Raw genomic sequence first — 7,137 nt, 5'->3', positions numbered from 1 at the left:
GTGTTTGATATATAACTTGTTCTAGTGCTATTGTATGAGATTTTGGCCATGCAATTGGTGCCGAGTGATGCATTGAGCCTAATTGTGCTATTATGTGGTTGGTGCACACTTGTGACGTGAAAGATGTGGACACTCGCATAGCCCAATGATCATGGGGGAGAGTGCACATTATAATATTATTTTCCCATGTTGGTATCATGATCATTGTGATTGGTCTGATGATACTTGTGCATATTGCATCTATACGCACGCATGCATGTACATGCATCATGGATGAGGAGTGCATGGTGTGCATAGTTTGATCATGCGGAGATCATATGCATGTAGTAGAGGATGTTGGTTTGGGGTGCACATGATGGAGTACGTGCGGATATTATCTGGTCCAAGAGACCGCGGGTTTGGTTCATGGGTTGAAGTCTGTCACGCCCCAAACTTGAAAACTGGGCTCACAAAATTCTCGATCACCGAATTTGGTGCCGACAGCCTCCGTAGTACCCCATTCTCAGCTCCCAGCGTCCATACGCCAGATTCTGATCCTGGGATCCTAGAAGGAGGATATTTCAACGTACATTTAACTCGTAAGAAGCACAACCACAAGTTTACCCAAATCATAAGGGCAGCATAATTATCACATATCCACTAATATAAACAATTGAATACAATGCTGAAAAGAAAATATACATATATCGAAAATCAAGCTCTAGAAGACCGCTGCAAGCTCCAAGCTCAACGCTGCTGCAACCTAACGCCACCTGTATGCATCTATCGTACATAAGCTTATAGAAAGCTTAGAGAGTGGTGTAAGTGTGTGCACAAAGGAAGTGTCAAGTATGCAATATCAAAACAATATAAAAATATACTAGTAAGTCCATAAATGTCACCAGCCTTATCCGGGCCATGCGATGCAAAAACATAATAAGCTAATATCATATACTGAGGAAGCAATGTAGATCAGCTATGCAATGCAGAGACATAGTAAGCCAGGTATCATATATTGAGGATACAAATGCAATATGTAAACCTTGACAAGTCCACGAGTACCGTTAACCTCATCTAGGCCATATAAAATATAGAAGCATAGTAAACCAAATGTTATGTGTTGAGGCTGCAATGCAATGTATGGTGTGAATGAAATGACTAAGTTGGAGTGTGAAGTTAGGATGATAGTACGTGGTATCACAGGCTATGGGGTCCATCACAAGAGACTTCTATCCAAACCAATCCCATACGTAAATTTAGATAGGCAGACTCAATGTGGTAAACTCCTGAACTCAGGTTAGTCGCACGCCCCAACCGAAATCCTGGCCATTGTGAAGGTACACATCAATTAGTTGCGCACCACCAGCCTGAGTAGATAGTGAATGAATGAATAAATGAGTAAAATACTGAGGATGTAACTCCTGCTCAATAAGTCTACATATCAGTACTGTACGTCTTTGGGATCATCACTGGGGTCTAGTACACTCTACACGCGATCACCGCCCATTGGATGCGCGACCATGCAAGTGGAAGAGACCCCACTGTCTGCCTGGCCAGTAATCAGCCAATATTTACCCGGCACATCGATAGCGGACCCATTTACAAGTTGGTCAAACTCAGACGAGCTATACCCCCTACCCTTGGGCTGGTAAGGCCACACCCCCTTCCAACCGACCATGACACAGTAGGAGATGCGGCCTACTGGTATTCGGCACTCGGGCGCTCATTTATCTACTTGATATAAACATTAGAACATCTCCTGACCACGGAGGTTTAGGGACTTTCACTACGCCAAAATCGCGAGTTTACGACGGACCAAATCTGTCGTAAAACCAACTAAACGATGGATTTCATCCGTCGCTGTTTACTATGTTGTTTTATTTTTTCGATTGATAAAATCCGTCGTTTAACCTGCGACGGATAAGATCTGTCGCAAAAAATAAAAAATCCGTCGCTAAAATTTGAAAAAACCGTAGTGAATAAAATATTAGCGACGGATAAGGTCCGTCGCTATATGAGTAGGCGATGGACCTCAAATCCACCGTTGATTCTTGTTCAGAAAAAAATAAAAAATCCGTCGCTAAAATTCGAAAAAACCAGTTAATAAAATATTAGCGACGGATAAGATCCGTCGCTAAAATTCGAAAAAACCAGTGAATAAAATATTAGCGACGGGTTAGTGTAGCCGACGGACCTCAAATCCGCTGTTTATTCTTGTTTAGATATTAGCGACGAATTTAGTCCGTCGCTAAAATATCTGCGAATCAAAAAATATATCATTTATTTATTTTTTTTTTGAATCTTACACCTGATAGTCATTCAAAAAATAATTCACACGATTGTTTAATACGAATACTATTCACAAAATTGGTAACAACTCAATTCAATAAAGAGGAAATGGCCAAGTGGCAATAACTCGGAATAGGTTTCAAGTTGAACGTGAAACATGGAATTGCAAAGAGTTTGGTTGTCGCTGTCTCACCTCCACTATGGTCAACACACAAATGGTTGACGGAACATGGTACATGCATCGATCCCATCATACCAAGAATCAATCGCCCATGGTGGAGACTTTCTAATTGTTGCCCAATCAGACTTTAGCAACTCCATTGGTTTGTATGGTGCTCCTAGCCATTCGAATCTGCATGAAACATTTTTGTGTGATAAATCATCCATGTTAAAAATCAGATCAACTCATGTATCACTAGTCGGCCTCAAAAACAGTTTTGAAATTCCATTACTGGTCACGGAACCTAAAAAAGTAAGAAAAAGTACAAAATAGCATGCCAAAAAGCTGTGCATACTACCAAAAAACCAAGTCATCTACTAGTCATGTTTTACTGGTATCCATTAGTCATGTTTTACTGGTGGTATCAGAGGGAGTGAATGATATTAATTTGTGGCATCTGATGCTGACGGTATGCCTTCCATCTTGGGATTCTATTGTTAAATGTCATTTGTCCATTTGTCAGTAACATGCTTTTTGATGAAGCAAACTAGTATTTGTGCATGAGCAAACAGAAAAATTATGATGCCCATTAATGTGGAGACCACTGAAGCTTTTAGAAGCCACAATTTGCAAGCTGTGATAATCTTTCCATAAAATATCAGCTAGTAGTGTGGTGGCCACGAGAAGTTTTTTCTGCACCATTTTTTCACCATGACTGGTTTGTCACTCTTAGCAGTCATTATTCATACCAGTTCTGGATTTAGTTGCCGAGTCAACTCAGTTTGGATGAGAGCTCAGTATCAGTTCTGAACAAGTTTTCCTTTTTAAATAAAATCAGGAAGTTGACCTAGCAGGGGCCAAAGTTGGAAAACAAATTGTCTATGAAGATGGAAAAACAAGCAGTGCCAACCAAACAACCTTCAAAATAAAATCAAATTTCTGGAAAGTTTTCATAATTTGCTTTTCATAGAAATATGCATCAAAAAAATTCTTTTCGAGAGTGGCTAACAAAGAGGCCCTAAATGTGTTTCAAAAATAGATTTTTAAAATCCCATCGCCATTTTTTTTTCATATAACCTATCATTTTTAGGTGGTGGGAGATATATGTGTGCACCAACTCTTGGTGCACGCTGTCGCCAGAAGTCATACCCAACTTCTAATAGTTTGATCTTTTCCTTGTTTCTTTGTTTCTTTTTTTGTTCCCCTTCTAATTCTCCTCTGTTAAGAGAGGTTTGGAACTGCTTACCTTGCCTCTGTTAAACCAAAATGGTTCAGCAACACCCCGCTATGAGCATCAAATTAGGCCATGGATTTTTTACCTGCATGAAGCACGACATGATCGATTTCACATTAGATGCTCCAATATGTTTCCGATTAATCCAATAGTCGCCAAGAAATGAGGAAATAAAAGCAAATAAAAATAAATGTGCCGTCTTAGTTCGCAGGAGGGCCTAAGGAATAAAACCGAAGGGTTTCTAGAAGAATCACTACTGTAGGGTTTTGAAGCCCATTGCAGGAAACAAGAAAAACCAATTTATTCACTCAGAAACAACATCATGATCTAATAACTGGCTTTAAAACCATACAAAAAGTACCGAGTGCTAACTGCTAGCTCAAATCAACCGATATTACAACCCCATCGGCTCACACATAAAACTCTCCTAAAATATCTCAACTTGATTTCAAAGTGTCGAAATAAGGAAATTTAAAGAAAAAAGTCCAAATTCTAATGCTCCAGTGCTCTCAGAGCACTATAAGTTATAATGATCCTAGTTGCATTGGGACACTTTCATCAAGTCCAAGGTACATTTTATGGGCTACCTCTAAAACATTGCACTGATATGACATATTAACCATTTGATCAATGGCTTTAAATATGGCGGGTCGAGGTCATTTACATAAATATGTCTAAGCAACAATTTGATCCATCTATTTGCGAGAAACTATTATGGATTGCTCATGATTTTAAAGAATCGCTTTTGTCAGGCAATCTAGCCATCTCATCCATGCCTTGGAAAAAGGATGGCTATAGAAACTATTATGGTTGCAGTTGTTGGAGGTAGCAGGTTAGGGAATTGATGTATGTATTCTATATCCATGCCGTCCATCTGTTTTCGTAGCTAGATCATTTTGGTTATAAGCCCAAAACTGAAGAAGATACAAATCTCAGGTGGAATATACTATAGGAAACAATGGTGTTTAATGCCCTACTGCCCACCATAATATTTTCATAATGTTTATTTGCCATTGAACCTGTTGGTAAGGTCACATAAACCTTGATGAACGGTATTTTTTTCTTATTCCAGAACAGTTTTAAACCAAAAAAACTGTGCAACTACGAGCAAAAGCTAATAAAATTTTGACCGTTAAAAAGTTCAAACGTTCAGATTTCATAATTCTCCACTTATTCTTCAGTAATTCATATGCCTGAAACAGATCTAGCAAACCATATAATCTTTGATTTTTTACCTTCATTACAGTTTCTTCCTTCCACATTAAATCTCTTGAAGAAAGACCTTGAAGAAGTACCTAATACATACATACAAAAAAATTAATGTAAAAAAAAAAAGCCCAATTCAAATTAACGAAAGCAAAAAAAAAAAGAGTCAAGGAACTCTATCAACCTGAAACATATTCGAACAGCCTTGGGTCAACTTTGATGGGAATAAGGCTCAACCTATGAGCTAGGACTTCATCTTGGACCACGATGTGTTGTTTGCAACAAAGACCTTTTCAATAGCAATTGTAGGAAGCTGCATGTAGAGGAGACCATGACTAAAATTAATAAATAAAAAAGTGATTGTCTACACCAACCATTCAATGCAAAAAAATAAAAAAATAAAATAAAATAAAATAAACACTTAGCCAACCATCTCAAAAGATGGTTTATAAACAAAAAGGAAAAGTAAAGGCATATAATGCTAACTAGATGATGCAACATCGCAACATTAAGCACATAAGAGGACGATGGAGACTCTGTGAGAGACTGATGAAAATGAAAGCCAATTTCAAACATGAAAAAGAGATCCAACTGAGAACAGTTGAATCCAAAATGGAAGACAATTCTAGAAAACATGCCGAGTCAACTCAAATTTGCTAAATACCTATATGAAATCTTGTACAAACCACTGAATCAGGGATACCAAACTCACCGAGACTTGGGTAGTTAGGAATATGTGAGTTTGCGGCTCTGTTAGTTAAAACTGCCACCTGTCACACAACAACTCATCCTGAAACATACATATTTCAAAGGGACCTGTCAATCTGTTCCTTAGCGAAACCAAGTCCACTTGGTTTTGGCGAGTTCTAAAGCCTTGGTTGGTGTAGCACATATGTAATTTTCACTATTTATTTAGATGTCTCAGAAGCCAACACCAATTAGTCGGGATAAGGCTTAGATGATGGTGATTTAGATGTCTCATAAGTGGCAAACAAACTGAAGAACTGAGAAGCAAAAGGCAGTTGGAAATCAAACCTAGAAACCAAAAGCTAAAATTTTAAATGAATTACCTGGTATGCAAGAGTGACTGTTGGCAATTCCTCCAGATTTCAATTCTTCCATTATTAAACTGATACAATCTTCCATTTGATCTCTATAAGGATCCCCTGCATCCTCAACATAACTTACTGGTGGTCATAGTCATCCTTTAGTTATCTTTTCTTTCTTTTTTTGTCTTTATCTTTTATCTTTTTGGTTATGAGCTATGACTCATCTATAGTGTGACCCACTGTTTTAAAAAGTTGAAATAGATGTTCAAAGTTGAATTCTGTATAATGACAAAGAGATGGGAGAATTCAGTAGCATTTGACTTTTACCTTAGAGTAATGGCTGCAACCATTCATTGGTTTTGTAAGACCCATGCAAAAATATGATAGTCGGCCTGTTTTGCTGCATGCTTTCCTTCATGCTCAAGATCAACACAGGCAGGCGTCCTTTCTCAGCGGCCTACAAATGGCAATAAACAAAAAAATAGCTGATGAAATCATAAATATTCAGCGCTTTCATCAAACATCACAATGGCAAGAGAGCTGGATTGTACGTTAAGCTAAACTACAACTGATTGTAGGAGATCATTTGAACCTATAGATTCCAGATGATCAATTTTATCTCAACATTGGTGCCTCTGTAAAAATCAAAGCTCCCTTCCTATAAACAACAGACCATAAATCATTCATAGTTGGAAGTGGCAGGTTGAGTTCGGAATCTGGAATACCAGGCATGGCAGATTTCTGATAGTTGGAAAGTACTGGAACTCCACCATTGGGAGCAGCAGTTGGCTGACCACCAGAACTGATGCCGCCCACTGTTGTTTCTTGCAGAAGTTAAACAAGAGAGAAAGGACTGATCTTCTGTTTATATGGAAGGCCTTTGGGTTTTCTGATTTTGGGTAATGGTCCAAGCATAGTGTTGCACCTTATGTAGAGTGTGGATCTCACCCACATGAAGTTGGTCGATTCACGTCAGCTCCCTTCCTACATAAATCACACAATCATTTTCGTATCTCACGTAAAATCATTTGGTAATTCTCATAATTTTCTCAAGTGAAATTAATAAAATATGATATCAGCATTAAACATCTTATTCAAAATTTAAAACATAATAATAGGTCAGCTATATGATTCTGAAATCAGTGGGATGGAACAACTCTAAAAATGGCCCATTTGGGGCAATGCACACTAGACGAATGAAATAATCATAGTCTATGTCA

At 38.2% G+C, this 7,137-nt stretch overlaps 1 long non-coding RNA gene across 11 annotated transcripts; it reads right to left on the bottom strand.

The window, feature by feature from the left end:
* Positions 1-2,410: 2,410 nt before the first annotated feature.
* LOC131229459 (uncharacterized) lies at positions 2,411-7,028 on the bottom strand. Of its 11 annotated transcripts, XR_009163344.1 has the most exons (7): positions 6,510-7,028; positions 5,939-6,374; positions 5,581-5,658; positions 5,053-5,181; positions 4,898-4,957; positions 3,675-3,747; positions 2,411-2,620 (listed from the first exon to the last, which is right to left on the bottom strand). It is a non-coding gene; the product is annotated as an uncharacterized LOC131229459 (long non-coding RNA). The 11 variants fall into 11 exon arrangements; XR_009163338.1 differs by having other exon boundaries at positions 5,581-6,374; XR_009163341.1 differs by having other exon boundaries at positions 5,053-5,658.
* Between the last annotated feature and the right edge of the window lie 109 nt (positions 7,029-7,137).

The sequence above is a fragment of the Magnolia sinica genome, chromosome 16 (genome assembly GCF_029962835.1).
Source record: "Magnolia sinica isolate HGM2019 chromosome 16, MsV1, whole genome shotgun sequence".
In the NCBI taxonomy this organism is placed as follows: Eukaryota; Viridiplantae; Streptophyta; class Magnoliopsida; order Magnoliales; family Magnoliaceae; genus Magnolia; species Magnolia sinica.
This window is presented reverse-complemented; position numbering and strand designations above follow the sequence as displayed.